The 16,062-nt window shown below is 57.6% G+C and overlaps 1 protein-coding gene across 9 annotated transcripts in view; it reads right to left on the bottom strand.

Moving 5' to 3' along the window:
• The window catches only part of ATP2B3 (ATPase plasma membrane Ca2+ transporting 3), a 61,870-nt gene extending 45,868 nt beyond the window's left edge, over positions 1–16,002 (bottom strand). For 5 of the 9 annotated variants that reach the window (XM_070785166.1, XM_070785164.1, XM_070785168.1 and 2 more), the window contains exon 1: positions 15,764–16,001. The gene's annotated coding sequence lies outside the window, so the exon portion shown is untranslated. Of the gene's footprint in view, positions 1–15,763 lie in introns of all 9 variants that reach the window. The other 4 variants (XM_070785171.1, XM_070785174.1, XM_070785172.1 and 1 more) reach the window with 2 other exon arrangements.
• Between the last annotated feature and the right edge of the window lie 60 nt (positions 16,003–16,062).

Genomic DNA, 16,062 nt, shown 5'->3' with positions numbered 1-16,062 from the left:
AATCCCCCTCCTATTTGTCACTTGGCCAGGTGAAGGGGCAGAGACACAGGGACATCTGGGTCTCCTGCTTCTGACTGCAGGCTCTTTATGGAAGCGCCAGAGGCCGAAATGGCAGCTTCTGACTGTCAGTCACACTCCTGAGTCCTCTGCAGATGCCCCGAACTGTCACCCCACCCCCCCAGCTTCCTTCTCCACCTTTGCTTAGGTGCTGCCTGTGCTGGGATACCTGTTCACCCTGCTTTCTCTGCCTTGAGCTCTGTGCCCCTGCCTCGACACTCCCAGTAGGGAGCACCCTGGATGAAACTGGCCAGGTTGGGCTCAGTCACCCCAGCCCCTTTGACTGTTGGTTGCTGGAGGGGAGAGGGGGGTCTTGTCCATCTATGGAGGCCCTGGCTTCGGCTTTGATCAGCCCTGGGCCCATGGACAGGGCACCGACACCCTCAGGAGTCTGATCCCAGGGCTCAGACAGGCAGCTTGATCAACCTGGGGGTACTATGAGTTCGGGAGGCTGGGGGGCATCTGGCAAATATGTGAGTCACTTGTCCCTGAGCAGAGTCCCCAGCTCCGGCCGGCACTCACCCTGGGCTGTGATGCCCTTGGCAGGCAGGCCACTGGCCTGCATTCCAAGATCTTGTGAGTTCGACCCCGGGGTCCCAAGGACAAGCTGGGTGCCTTTGTGGCTCCCCACTGAGCCACCTCCCCAGTGCTTTGTTCTAAAAGGGAAGCCAGGTGAACAATCTGTTCCTTTTATCCTTTTGGCCTCTACACTCACTCAGACAAGACTCAGTTGGAAGGCACCCAGGCCCACCCACATGAGTCAGGTGGGCTCATCCAGGCGAAGGTTGCACCCTTCTAGGGCACAGCACCCTCCCTCCTGGCCCTGACAACCAGGGCTCACCCAAGGGTGCCTTCATCCTCCTCCATTAAGCAACAGCGGTTGCCCAGATCCAGCCACACCGGGGCTCTGAGCTGCTCCTTACATTGCTGTGGCCTTACTGGCTCCAAAGTGACTCCTGGTAAGGGGAACAGGCCGAGAGTTGAGGCCTGGCCTTCTTTGAGGGCACAGAGCTCTCCTAGCCCCTCGCTGCGGTCCCTTGGCTGGATTTGCCATTGCTCCACGCTGCGGCCTGGCCTCCTGCCTGCAGCTGTGGCCCACTCCTTGGCCCTCAGCGCCTGCCAGGCAGGCCCCAGGGATCTCCCTGTCTACCACCCTATAGGTCTCCCTCCAGCTGGGTGACTGGTCACTACATGGCCTGGTTCAGGAGTTGTCAGTCTGTGCCTCCAAGCTGCACTGCCCAGAAAGCATGCCCCAGCATCAGTCCTCCTAGCCCTCCCTTTTGCACATTTCTTTAAAGGCCCCCTCAGCTCCTGTCCTGTGCTGGTTGGTCAGCTCCATCCCGTAGCCCGGTCAGCACATGGTCCTGTCCCCCTCTCCCCCGATGGCCTCTGATAAACCTGAGTGGCAATTCACATGGATGGTTCTCCACACAGTCCCGCCCAAACCAACTGCCACTGAGTTTAGAATCCCACGGCCAAATCTTTATTTCACTCTGTTTGCCAGGGCGCCGACCTGAGTGGGTCTGTCCTATGCTTGGGTCATCATCTCTTTGAGACACGTGGTTATTGAGTGGGTGGGGAGCCCACTTTGTGGTGGGCTGTGGCTGGGGACAGGGACCTAGACGAGTGAGTGAGTGGAGGCCTGGGTGGTCTGAGAGAAGCCAGGGGCCTCGAGAGGTGGGATGCAGGGATGATAAGTTGACCCTCCCACGTTGGAGAGTGTGCTCTTAAGAACGTTCCTCTTCATCAACTCCACAGGCTACCAGGTATAGGAGTCATCAGTAAGATCAATACCAAACAGCATATCCTTTGGTTTCCCTATAAGCCTGGGAGATGGCCTCCCTCCGCCTGAAAAAAAGGACAGCAGTCATCCCGAAATGGCCAAGAGCAGAAGTGATCAGGCCTATCAGGGCTGCAGGCCTGACAGAGACTTCCTGGCCTGGGCTGGCTGCCTAGAACGGTTTGTAGGCACTGAAAGGGCAGGGAACATACCATTTCTGTACACTTCCATCTCTCAAACTTTAATTGGCTTAGTTGAATTGTAAACCTCCATGGAGAGGGGACTCAGACCTTCTGGCCTTTGCTCCATCCTGGCCCAAACTGGCTGGCACTGGTGGGGTGGCAGGAGCCGACCTGCTGGGGGCTTCCTGACCTACCTCCCTTGGTTGTGTGACTTTCAACAGGCTGCTACCTGGGGGGGTGGGGGGGTCGCGTGGGGCACAGCTGGAGATTGCTCAAGTTCACTCTTGGATTTTCCGATGTCTCTTGCCCCTGGGCCCTGTGACTCATGCCCACTCAACCAGAAACCCAGGAGTCTTCTCCGCCTTGTGCTGGCCCTCCCTGGCCACCACTGACTGGCTTTGGGAGCTGTCCCAGCACCTCTGACTTAATCTGCCTGGGTCCCCCACTTTGCCTCCTGTGAACCCCCTCCCCCTGGGGCCCTGGGCAGCTAGGAGCTTTCTGAATGAGATGGGGGCGCTGCCGTTCCCAAGCCCCGGCTCCAGAGGCTTCCCTCACTGCCTCCTCACAGACACCCCAGGAGGGCAAAGAGACGCCTTCACTCCATTTTGGAGAAGGCAAAACTGAGGCTCAGACCTCCAGGCCTTGCCTTCCATGTCCCCAGAGGGAGGGTCAGACCACCCCAGGCTGCCAGGAGAGATAGCCCTTCCGATTCCCCAACGTCTTCGTGGAGGAGACAAGGGGTGGGGGACATCTGCGCCCACAGGGCTGACTGGGCATCTGTGACTGGCACTGCCACCTCCCTGGGGTGGACTGATCGTGGCTGGTGGCACCAGCTAGAAGTCCCTGGGCCCTCCTGGCAGTAAGCTGGGGCTGAGAACACCCCCGCCAGGGAGCAGAACCCCCACGGTAGAGTCCCCAGTCCCATCTGAGTCCCATCCGAGGCAGAGTCCCAGGGCACCAGATGCCACCTGACACCCACCCTGCACGTGCCTTTCTGGCTGACCCAGCTGTGTGGTGACCAGGGGGCTGAGCACACAGACTCGCCATGGGGATTTCTTGAAATAACAGTCCCCTCCTCTCCATACGTCCAGGCACCTGGAACCTGCAGATGAGCTTGGGGCCAGGAGCCCTTGGAGACTCAGGGGAGTGGGTGTCCTCCCCTTGTCCTGCCCAGGAGATCCCCGTGATCCCAGGTAGGTGGGCCGGGGGTCCCAGCACCCCCTCCCTCTTGACTTCACCCAAGCCACCCCCGCCCAGGCCCTCGCCTTCCTGCTGGCCCCACCCCCTCCCTTCTGCCCAACGCACCTTGGCGACCACGACCACCAGGGCAGGGGAAAGGAGGGATCCAAGGACCAGGCCTGGTTTCAGCCAGGGAGGGAGGGAGGGAGGCTGGGGGGGGAAGGCGCTGAGGCAGAGAACAGCCTCATTAATATTTCAGAGGCGCCATCACTGCAGCTCCTGGGCCCTCACAGCTCCAACACTTTGCTAGTGGAGGGAGGAGGATGGGATAAAAGAAGGAACTAAAACAGAGAAAACAGATTTAAAGGGACAGCCCAGCTCCCCTCCCCCACCTCCATGCCTTCCCTCCCCCTTGTTCCTGGTACAATCTGTGCACCCGCCAAGTGGCTTTCCCAGGGAACAGCTTTGGGCAAAAACAATAACAGCAGAAAAGGGTCAATACTCTCCCTAAACTCATGCGCAGCACCCGCTCCTGTCTCCGCCTACGTGGGGCTGCCCCTTTCGTGCTGTGACCAGGACACCCAGGCTGCCCCAGGGACAGACTCAAAGGACCACGTGAGGTCAACCGAATCACAGATGCATGGACTCTGGACATTGGAGGTCCCTACTGAGCACAGTCCACTCCAGAAGGATTCTAGAATCCAGAGAAACACAAGTCTGGATTCCTAGAGGTGGCAGGGACTGGGCTCTCCCTGATTCAGCTCTTGCCCTCGGGTGGGTCTCAAAACTGTAGACGTACAATTACCACAGGATCCAGCAATCCTACTAGAAGGAAATCTCCCCAACAGAAGGGAAAGCAGGGCCTTGAAGTGATATTCGTCGCCCGTGTTCACAGCAGCCTTATTCGCAATAACTATAACATTTAAAACCACCCAAGACTCCATCAATGCATGCCTGGATATACAGAACGTGGCCCAGCCCCACAATGGAGTGTGATTCAGCCTTTAAGAGACACCTGCTACAACACGGCTGAACCGACAAGGCGTGATGGTCAGTGAGAGAAGCCAGACACAAGGACAGACCTCGTATGACTCCACTGGTATGAGGTGCCTAGAATCGTCAGACCCTAGACTGAGAGGAAGATGGGGAGGGGGCATAGGCTGGGGGAGGGGGAGTTAGAGTCTAATGGGGCAGATTTTCCACTGGGGAAGATGGACCGTTCTGGGGATGGTTGCACACCCACGTGAATGTACTTAATGCCGCCAACCTGGACACTTAAAAATGGTCAAGATGCTATATTGGAAGTTCTGTGTGCTTTCCCACAATTAAGAAACCTAAGAGGCCACGTGGCCCCTTTGCTCTGTATCCAGATTAGTTTCCTGTGGTGCCCCAGGTCATACAGTCATCACAGAATTTCCACTGCCTTGACCGGCAGATCAGCTGACCACTTGGCCCATGTGAACGTTAACTTCCTGGAGCAGCACCTGCCTGCATAGAGACCTAAGCAGACCTTCCCGCACCCGAACTCTGCGGCCTTGGGGGCTTTCAGCACCACCCACAGCCTGCCTCAGCTGTGTGGCTGCCTCAATACATGGCAGAGAAACAGATGAGCTGAGAGGCCAGACTTGCTGGCAGCCACTGCTACCACTCTTGTCCCCTTCTGGAAAGCCGTGTGGCCCCCAGGGCCTCCGTGGGTGCCCCCTCTCTCTTTGCTGCGCATGTGCACTTCCTCAGAGGTGCTGACCCCACCCTGTTCTCCAAAGGAACCAGAAGGTGGTGTGGCCAGAGCAGACAATCCAGCCTTAGGAGCTGCTCACGAATCCCCAAGAGCTCGTGGCAGAGACTTGCTAGACTTTCCCTGATTTCTATTCCCGTCTTCCCACGTCGTATTTTAATCTTTAGCTAGGAGTCTAGTCATCCAGCTAACAACTATCCTCCCCCAACTCCAGTGTGGCTACGGAGGACCATGTGACTAGATCCTGGCCAATGCGAGCAAAAGGGACATGGAACTGCATTACTCTCAGGCAGCACTAAGGGTTCTCAGCACATGGGACAGAGCCAACTTCAGGGTTGTGTCCTTAAAGAGAAGGATGTGTTCTCCCCTGCCCCTCTCCTTCCTGCCGGCTGGAATGCTGATGTGAAGACTGGAGCAGAGGCAGTTTTCTTGCTCCATCTGGCATGTGGAATCCATATGTCACGGATGGCAATGCCATGCAAAGAAGCCAGTTCCCTGATGGCCAAGTAGCCCAAGGTTGCCTCCCTAGACTTTTACGCACAGAAGAAATCCTCTCTCCCTTTCACTTTTATGTTCATTAAGCTAGGTCTCTGTTACAGAGCTTAAGTCTCTCTCCTGGGTAATTCAGGTATATAGGGAGGAACTCAGCCAGCAGGTAAGATGCCTGCCTTACCTCCCTGACCAAAGTCAGCTCTGGTTCTCGGAGAGCCAGGAGGCCTCCCTGAAGTTTCCATGACCTGCTAATCTGTGACATTTCCATGGGTTCCCTGGAACATGGGGTGGTTCTGAACTGGGCTCCCTCTCATCTGTGTCATTTGATGTTGTCCTAGAAGTTCTAGGCAAAGGAGAAGACAGAACCAGCAGAGTACTGGAGAGAGAGACACAGACAAGCCATCGGGTCACAGGCAATACCGAGCACCTTTCTGTGTCATGGTGGAATTCCACATTCCCTCTGTGCCCCAAGCCTCGAAGGCGGGAGGAGTCATTATCCCCAAATCAGGACTAAGCTGCTGAGGCACAGAGGTTAAAGAACTCACTCAAGATCAAAAAGCCAGGGACTTCCCCTGGTGCTCCAGTGACTGGGACTCTGCACTCTCAAGGCAGGGGGCCCGGGTTTGGTCCCCAGTTGGGGAACTGGGAGGTCACATGCCGAAACTGCAGCTCCTGCATGTCTCAGTGAGGATCAAGGACCCTGCAGGCTGCAACGAAAGTCTTCTGCAGTCAATAAATCATTCTTAAAACAGAAAAGGATCACACCGCCAGCAATGAGCAGTGGCCGATGTGGACTCAAGTAGTCTGATTGCGGAGAACTCTACATTGCTCATCTGCCAAGTGATGGGCCAGAGAGGCCCAGAAAAGTGATGAACATGTGGTTCAAACCAATTCAAAGAGTTCACCAAAGTGACCAGACAGGAAATCTGTTTCCATATACCTCAGAGATTGGGGGTGTTGGGGTTAGAGTGAGGCCAGGCACAAATCTCTCAACCTCTCTTGGTCTCCACTTCGGAATCAGGGAAAGGTGCCTTGTTCCTCCTGGTGCCATTGCTGTGAACTTGCTACCACCACACACTGCCCACATAGGAAGGGCCCCAGGGGCCCGTTTCCCTGGAGGGTTTTCTCAAGCCCAGCAGCCACACCTGTAGACCAGAATTCACGGGTTGGGACCAGGCTCCACCAGGGAGGGCAGACCATTCTGCTTGGCCAGGGGCTGACCCCTGGGGGGGCCTTTCACATGCTTCCCCATTTCTGGGGCCATCCTCAAGCCGACCCAGGCCCCAAATCCCTCCTGAGGACCACGAGGCCTGGGTGGGGGGCCTGGAGAGGAGCTGAGTCCCTAGGATGCTTCTGGGGGGAAGTCCACACTCCTACATGGGTGGCCTCACATTGCCGGGTACCCCTCCATCCCTGAGGGAAGTGGGAAGCCCTTTTACTTGCTGGGGCCTTGCAGCGTTATGGGGGTCATGACTCTACCCTGGAGGTGGGGGGAGCAGTCATTTGTTTCCTGCCAGGGAAGGCGACAGCAAGAGCGAGCAGGAGTGGAGAAGCCCACAGGCAGGAAGCATAGTGACACTAATTATCCAATTACGGCCGCCGTGCCAGGAGAGCGCTGCATTGCAGCAGGGAGCCCGGGCCAGCCACCCTGCCCCCACATGCCAGGCTGCCACACTCTGCCCTCCTGCTTTACCCTGAAAGCAGGTGGTAGCCACTTAGGTCCTGGGCCTGTTCTGCAGAACAGGGCCTGGCTGGCGGGCTCAGGAATGGTGGGCTTGTGGGGGAGACCCAGAAGCACTCGGGCCTGGCCCCTGGGGCATGCCTCTGGCCCCCCAAGGAGCAGAGAACACACACGTGGGGCTTGCGGAGGCCTGACCTCCAGGCTTTCATCGCCAAGAACATGTGGATAGAATGAGGGGCTCTCAATCCTGATCCCCCCACCAAAAAAAAAAAGAAAAAAAAAAAAAAATAATCTCTCTGGCTCTGTCCATGGTACCACAGTGCCCACCCCGCCAGCTTCCACTCCCTAGAACCAGCTCCAAGCCACCGGAAGCAGCCAAGTCCTAAGCAGGTAATTAAGGAAATTACAGACAGCTGGAGGCCATGGGATGCTGCAGGCCCAGGGGGACTAGATAAGGAGACTGTCAGGACACACGCTTCCTCCTAGGGATGGAGGGGGGCCCCATTATGGGTCCTCGTGGGGAAGGGTCTGCTTTCTGTCTCCCCTTGGGAAGGCAGGCTTGGAAGGACTCTTCGAGTCAAGGTCAGGGGCTGGAGGACCGTCAGGGAGGAACCCCTATTTCCCCTTGGCCAACAGAAGAGTCCAGAAGGCTGGGCTGCAGATGGGGGGCCAGAGATGTGTGGGCTAACTTGGGCCCCACCTAGGGGGTCTCTGAGTGATGGCAAAGCAGGTCTCTTTGGGTCCCTCATAGGACCCAGCTTGCCCGGAGGTTGGAGGTAGGTGTAATGGCCAGGAGAAAGGAGTGATGAGGATCATTACCATACAGCGACCCTGGGCACAGGCCACACCAAGTATGTAGCAAAGACTTTGGTCATGGGCACCCCACTGGGACAGGTGAACGGCAAGGATGCTAGGTGGGGCAGAGGAGACACGTTCAGACTGAATGTTGCAGTCCAGTCCAGCTGACCTTCTGTGACCCACACACGAAAGGCTAGCACACCGGAGTGTTCGGACCATGTTTCCAGGCTGACCTGCTGCCGAGCATGGACAGAGGAGGAGAGAGTGGATGGTAGTGCCACCATGGAGGACAGCTTGGAAGCTGCAGCCCAGGGAGGGGCATCTGCATGACTCCCAGGCTCTGCTCCAGCATCCTTACCAACCCCAGCTGGCAGCCATGGCAGGATTTGAAGGTCACCAGGGCACCAGATGGCAGGGGCCTGGCTGCCATCTGAATCATGGACCCTGTGTGCTCCTGGGTCCTGAAAGCTATCTCTGATGGAGGACCCCACACACAAATGCAGAAGCCTCTCCAGTGAAGCCCTGCAGCCCCAGGCGGGTGCTCGGGAGGGAGTGGGGGGTCACGCAGAGCCAGGAGGGCCCCCATCACAATAATACAGGGTCTGAGTGCCCCCCACTGGGCTGATCATGGCCCACTAAGGCTGAGAGCCAGGAAGGGACTGGTGGATGCTGGCAGATGAATTGGGGGGACAGGTCTGGCACCCCCTGCAATCAGATGACAGTGCTGTCTCCTCGTCAGAAGATGGAGGCCGGGGGCCCTGACCAAACCGCCCCCTTCCCACCCAGAGCTGCAGCTGCATGGGCCTCTCCAGGGGCCGCCAGGGCCGGGGTCCCAGGCAGCAGCCCCCAGCCAGTCCTTGGCCTCTGGCCCTGTGGGTGGATGGGGATGCTGGGAGCACCCTCGCTCTGCTGTGCTCCCCAGGACAGAGGAGAGGAGCACACTCAGGCACCTCCCACCGGGCCCTGGGAGGAAGGGCCCAGTCAGCAGCCCAGGAGGGAGGGATCAGGTAGGATGGGGGGCCCCCAGTACAGCCAGAACCCCAGCACCAAGGGGCCTAGACCCTCGGCCCTGGCTCACGAGCCTCCCTCCCAGGCCCCTGGCTCCAAACTAACACAGAACACTTCGCAGGAATGGAGCTGAGGCCCAGGGCTGGGGAGCGGGTGTCAGGGAAGGTCCCTCTGGGCCCACCTGGCAGCTGGACACCCGGACGAGGCAGGGAAGCGGGTGCCCCAACTGAGGGCACCAAGCATTCACGGTCGGACTGGTCCCACCACCATGAGCTGCGCAGCGGTCGTCTCACAGAGGCTTGGCCCCGAGCCCACCGCCACCGGCCTCACCACTGAGGGGTCCAGGGTGGGTGTCAGCACGCGGCTGTGCTGGGATGCCCAGCGCACTGTGGTCTGGGGCTGGAGGACGTGCCCAGGCCCATCGGGAAGAAGGGTCCACGGCGGCTGGGTGGCATCCACCTGTGTTCAGGGCCGGCCTGGATTCAGACCTGTGACTCCAAAGGGCGCCAGGAGGACCAGAGCCTCATGCTCTGAGGTCCCCTGTGGCCAGGATGGACGTGGCCGGCAGCGACGCCCGCGTTTCCCAGCCCCTGGCTTGGTGGCCAGCTTTGTCTTCCTGCTTCTTAATCAGCCGGGTCTGGTGACCCTGGGCCGTCTGGCCATCCTCACTGTAGGCCTTTGCTTCTGATCACGCTCTCCCACCCACCCCTGCTTCCCCTGTGTCCCTCTGTGAGGAAAATCCAGTGTCTGCGGAGAGCCAGACTCCAGCCAAGTCTGCAGGGAAGCATCCTTGCTCCAGAGGCTGAAGAGACCCAGACAACAAGAGCTTGATTCGAGGGACTGGACAAGCAGCTCTAAAGGTCAGGGGACAAAGAGGCAAGCAAGAACAGCAAAGGAGTTTTGCTTTCAGATAACTCATGTGGGACCTGCAGGTGAGGTATCAAAGGATACAGGGTGTGGGCAGACGACCCAGGGACAGGCCCTACCAGACATCAAGATCACACATTAGCCAGGGAACAAATGGTTCAATAAAAGAAATGCAGATGATGGCTTACCACTCGGGAGCCTCACCTCGTACTATTCCCCAACATGCTTTTTTATTTTTGGATTAAACTGGATTTGGCAAATTCTGGCCTCAAAGCCAAATCTGGCTGTGAACTGTTTTTGTGAATAAAGTTTTATTGGTACACAGCCACAATCAGGACAGAGATCTTGTAACTTGCCAGGTGGAAAATATTTACTCTCTGACTCTTCAAAGAAAAAGTTTGCCCACCCCTGGATGAAAGAGTTAGACATCTTAAAAATGCAGCTACACATATGCTCACTCACACACACGCAATGTATGTGTGTGTGTTAGTCACTCAGTCATGTCCAACTCTTTGCGACCCCATGGACTATAGCCCATCAGGCTCCTCTGTCCATGGAATTCTCCAGGCAAGGATACTGGAGGGGTTTGACATTTCCTCCTCCACACACACACACAGACATAGGGCCAACCCAGATAGCTCTGGACAGTTCTCAGGTTTCTGTAAGGGATTCTGTAAGCCTAGAAGCAATAGAAGGAATCACACACACAAAATTGTAAGACAGAAATCATTAACCTTTTGCATGAAAACATGAAAAGGCAAAGAACAAAGGGGATTTAAAACTATTTGCAACCAGGATGCTAAACTGTCAGTATCTTTCACGGATCAAGTTTACCCAGAACCGCAAGAAGAAACACTTGGTCCTTCATAAATAAAGGTGAGGAAGAAACAAATCACTCAACAAGAAGAGAGACAATCAATAAACGTGGAAAAATGCTCACCCTCGGGAATAAGACATAGAAACTGAAGTAGATATTTATGCCAGGTTGTTTGATTATAAAGCTTAACGCTGGCAAGTCTGCAGTGAGCCAGCCGTTCAGACGCCCAGAAAAGCCCTTTGGAGCAGAATTTGGCAGAATGAACTTCCGTCTGGGCACTCTGTCCTTGGGACAGAGGGAGTTACCCGCCTAGATGCTCAACAGAGCCTCACGGAGGAGAGTGAAATGAATCCGACTGCCTGAATCTCCACAAATAGCCAAATAATTAAGCGAATTACAGTCTCCTTAGAGAATATTATTCAGCCATTAAAAATTGTAATTACAGCCCTGAGGAGCGCCCTGATACATCCTGGGTGCTTGAGAAATTGCTCTCGAATGAGTGAACCATCATGTGTCGTTCCTTCTTTGCCTCATTCAAGTACTTTATTTGTGCGATAAGTACTGACTGCTTTCATAATCTTAAAAAAATTAAACCATATCCATTTTGAAAAAAAATCATTTAGAAAGGAATTACAATAAAGAAAATGCTCATGTGAAGTAAAAAATAGATTTGACAATGGTACCCACGGTATAATTATAATAATGGGAAAATAAATAGCCCATGCAAAGAAAACGGAGCAGAAATGAGTCCAATGAAATGGGAAACACTGGCTGGCATTTTGGTGATAGGATGGGGAGGGCTGTTTCTACATCTTCTAATTCTCAACATTGCATGAATTTTCTGTTAAAAGCATGCATGTTAAGAGCATTATTTTAAAATGAAAGACATAAGCATTATTAAAAAAAAAAAAACCCACCCAAGAGCCTCCCCCATCTGCAGAGCTGCCCAGGTGCCTCCAGCATGCCCAGTGAGAGATCCCAAGCCTAGGGCAGGAGACAGATCCAGTTTGCCCAGTTCTGTGGGCGCATCTGGTCTGGCCCTTGGTAAGTGTGGGAATAGACTCAGGGTCCCCATGAGGATCGGTCTGCATTGGCTTTAAGGTGGCATGGGGTGACACAACGTCCTGGACTGATGGAAATGTTCTCTGCGTGACTTCTGAGCACTTGAAGCATGGTGTGTGGCCAAGGCCTGGAATTTTCAACTGCAATTTTCATCCACTCACATTTGTGGCTGGTGGCTACCACACTGAACCTTGGCCGCTATAGGAAGCGCATTTCTCATCTGAAGACAATGGTTCCCCTTTACTGAGGAGCCACCTACACAACACTGAGTCAGGCTCAGGACCGCATTATGTAAGGCGATCCCCAAGGACACTGACCACAGCAGCACACACTTCACACGACTCTGATGTGGACCCAAGTTGCCTTGGACTTGGGACTCAGTAGAAACCTCCCGCTCTGCCCCGCCAGCCATACCAGTCCTCCTTGCCCTGTGGTTCTGGGTGTTGGTTCTGCCACCTCCTAGCCACGTAACCTTGGCCTCATCCCCTTCCCAAGCTTGGGCAGTCTGATGACACCCAGCCCCAACTCCTCTGGTGGGGAGCCTCTTTCCTCTGTCCTGGGGATGTTTGGGCTCAGATCCTGCTCTCCAAGCGGCACTCCCAGGCCCACTTCCAGCACCTCCCACCCAACAGAAGGTGCACAGGCAGGGGAGGGCTTTGCAACCAGGCACCATTTGGCCTGTCTTCTGCCAGCTTAACCAGGGCAGGGCAGGGCAGGGAGAAACAGCCAGCAGTTGGGGTACCAGCTAAAGAACTGGCCTTCTGGGGAAGCATAGCGTGTGAGGCAGCATCTGTGCGGTGCAAGGGTCTGCCTGCTGTTCCCAGTAAAGTCATCGCCGAGCCCGGCCCCCTGAGCCCATCTCACAGGCAGCACACCCTGGGTCAGACCGAACCGTCTGCCTTCGCTGCTACAGCCCAGGTCTGCATGTATCAGCAGACACCTACCAACTTTTGTAGAGGTGCCCTAGAGGGGTCCCAGGGAAGAATACTGAAGGGCATACAGTGCCCCCAACTTGTTCTGGACTCATATAACCCCACATTTGGTCTGTTTCCCTCAGGGGGTAGCTGGGGGCCCAGCTACTGGGTCATTCTGCAGACTCAGTGAGGTGTGAGGTGTAGGGTCTTCCCAGGACTGGAAGCGCCCTTGACCCGAATAGGCTCATGCATCCAACGCTCTGTTCTGCTGAGTTCCACCCAGACTCCCAGAGGCAACAGAACCAGTGGCGACACTCACAAACCAGACTCGGGAGTCTAACTGGCCTGCCTTCCAATTCGGCTTTGAGCACCTCCTCCTGGCTGTGTGACCTTGGGCAACTTGCTAAGCACTCTGGGCCTCACTGGCCTCATCTGCAAAACGGGGACAGCAACAGTTGCTGCTTCATTTGGTTGTTTCACTGAAGTGAGAGAATGTCTGGGAAGCCCTGACCACCATGTCTGGCACAAATTATCACTGTCAGGGCTGACAGTAGTTGACATGTTGGTGACCTCTGACAGAGACAGCAGGCATCAGTTAAATACACACAGCCTCAGTTTACAAACCGAAGGGAGTGCAGCAGGCAAAGTCCACATGTATGCTGACAACTCTGTAAGGTGGTAGGAGGAAGCCGGGCCTGGCTTTGCCCAGCTGGGAGAGTCCCAGCTGGAGTTGAGCTCTCATAGTACCCAGGGGCCCAGGACCCTCTGATCTTGCCCACCAAGGAGACAAGGGTCTCTCTCTAAAAGCCACGCTGGAGGAGGGGCAGAGAGGCTGTTGCTGACCCCAGCACCCTTCGCTGCCTCCTCGCGTACCGGGAGAGGCTGCTCTGGACTGGATGGAGAGCGCACACTGAGTCACGGCTGGCCTCCCTGCGCTCCCAAATGATTCAGCCTCTGAAGCTCCAGCTCTGAAGCCTCAAATGTCAGCGGAGTTCACCAAGACCCACCCCTGGGCTCCCCGGGCCTGCAGCGGGAAGAGACTTAGCCAAGGTCACAAAGACCAGCAGGCCCAGAGCTGGCACCAAAATGGGGCACTTCTGGCCATCTTCTTTGTCCCCTTGGGGCCTGCTGCAAAGTCCCTGCCTGCCAGCCACCAGAGCTCTTAACCTCTGGGGCTTCCTTCCCCGGAGGACTGGCTTCCCTTCTGGCTCTACACAAAGCCCCCTCCCACGCCACCCTGGTTCCATCTGCCTGCGTTACTCCCCCAGCCCCCAACTTCTATGCCAGAGATGCCTGCCCCTTCACTCAGACCACCTGGTGGCGCTAGGCATGGACCAGGTTGGTGTGATCCAGACTGCCTGTGTCCTTGGCCCTCCTCCTTGAGGCTAGCAGTGGGGACAATCCATGCCCTCAGATCACAGCTGCCCAGCCCCCTCCGAACAACTTGCTCTCCAGGGACTGGCTCCACCCTCAGACCCTCTGCTGAGCCTCAACTGAGACCCTCAGAGGCCTGGGCAGCAACCTCCAACCCTTCCCTCCATGGGCCAGAGCAGGCCGGATGTTCCCACCGCCCAGGTCTGCACCCCAGTTCCCCTCTCAGGAGCCACGTGGCCTTGGCCTCCCCCACTGGGAAAGGGGGTGATGGCAACAGTGGCGATGTTTGTTGAGATGCAGCCGGAGAGTCTAGATACCCTATGAGAACTGTGCCAGGACCTCTGGAGCTGCTCCTCCAGCAGCCACCTGCCCATCCAGGCAAATGCAAGCCCAAGTCCCTTCCCCTCTTGGGGCCTCGATTATCCCGTCCGGAAAATGGGGACAAGAATGCGGGCCTGGCCTCCCTCCCTGGGTGATTCTGCAGATTCCGTGAGGTCAAGGTCGCAAATGTGCCATGCAGAAACCCATGCCCACTCTGAGTCAGGCCTCCTGTACTGGGCACCCGAGCACCCCGTGTAGATGACTACCCAGTCCCTGCCTATAGACGCTCACCGATAGGTGAGGGGTGACGCCAGTGGGTTGGGAGGGGACAGAGCTGGGAGGCAAAGGAGGGGGCTGCCTCCCAGGCTGGCACTCAGCTCCTTGGGGCAGCCAAGGGAAATTGGAATGGTTGGGGTCAGGCTAGACCTGACCCCGTGGCTGGCAGAGATGCACCTGAGGTTTGGGTCTCAACAGGCTCAGCTTTGATCCACCAAGTGGCCCCACTCCCCTGCCTCAGACCCGAGGAGTGTCAAGTGCTGGGTTCCGGGGCCCCGGCCCTGCCCTGTACTTTCACGGAACATCACCACTGTCTCTCCCAGCCCCTCACCAGACCCCCGTCCTGAGCTCCCCAAGGCTGACTCTGGTTCTCCCAGCCCCATGCCAGGCCCCCACCCATCCACAGCTGATCAGGCCGCTAAGCCCTAAAGGGGCCAGTGGCAGGAAGGAGACCAAGTCTGCCAGAGAGCAAAGAGGAGACCCAGGGCTCCCAGCCTCGGGGGGACGTGCCACACCAGTGCTCCAAATGCCAGAATCCGAAACCTCAGAGAACGCGGCAGGACCCGGCAGGGAGAAGCCATCTGGCCAAGGTCACCCAGGTGAGGAGGGGGAGGACGGCGGCGCACAGAGTGATGGAGGAGTTAGCCAAGTGTGGCCGGGGCTGCTTGCCCGTCGTCATTGCCCGGGCCGGCGGCGGGGTCGGCCCAGTAGCTGTGTGGGTGTGCGGGGGGAGACAGTGTGGAAGCGTGTGAGGGTTTCTCAGTCTGTGGGTCTGGGAAGGATGATACAGTGTGAGGGCGTGGGATGCGGGGGTGTGGGGGAGGGGGTGCCTAGAGGCTCCGAGAAGGTGCGTGTGCAAGCCGCGGCTCCAGCCCAGGCCCGGCGCCCCACCTCGGGCTGTGCGCCCCCCTTCCTTTTCCTGGATCCGCCCGCAGCCCCCGGCGGTCTTTCTCCCCAGACGCAGATGCGCGTGCGCGCAGGATGCGGGGCTCCGGACGCAGGTTGCGGGGCGCTGCCCGCCCGCCCGGCCACCCAGGGCCCCCGGGAGTGACGCGCGGCCGCGGTGCCACAAGGACACGCAGGCCAGACGCGGAGCGCAGGTGGCTCCGAGCGGGGATCTGGGTCCCTCCACCTGCAGGTCGGGCCACCTGCCGGGCCGCCCGCTCCGCCCGCGCCCGCGCCCACCCCGGCGGCGGCCGCGCGTCTAGGGCACCACTTACCCGGTCATGGGCACGGCCGCTCCCGCGGCCTCGGTTCAGGCGGGCGCTGTCTCTGGTCTCTGCGGGCAGGCGGCCCGGCGGCCCGGCGGCCCGGCGGGCCACGATCGGCTCCGGGGACCGCAAGGCCCGGGCACGGGGCGGCCTGGCCGGCAGCGCCTGCACGACCCTCCGCGGCGGCCGAAGGCTGCGGCTGAGTGCTCCCCACGCTCTGCACCGGCAGCGGCAGCGGCAGGCGACGCGGCGCGCTTGGCTCCAGCCGCAGCTCTGAGCCCGGAGGGAGGGAGGAGGGAGGGAGCGGG

Source organism: Bos indicus, chromosome X, assembly GCF_029378745.1.
Source record: "Bos indicus isolate NIAB-ARS_2022 breed Sahiwal x Tharparkar chromosome X, NIAB-ARS_B.indTharparkar_mat_pri_1.0, whole genome shotgun sequence".
Classification (NCBI taxonomy): domain Eukaryota; kingdom Metazoa; phylum Chordata; class Mammalia; order Artiodactyla; family Bovidae; genus Bos; species Bos indicus.
Note: the sequence above shows the minus strand (reverse complement) of the source record. Positions and strands in the feature narration are given on the sequence as shown.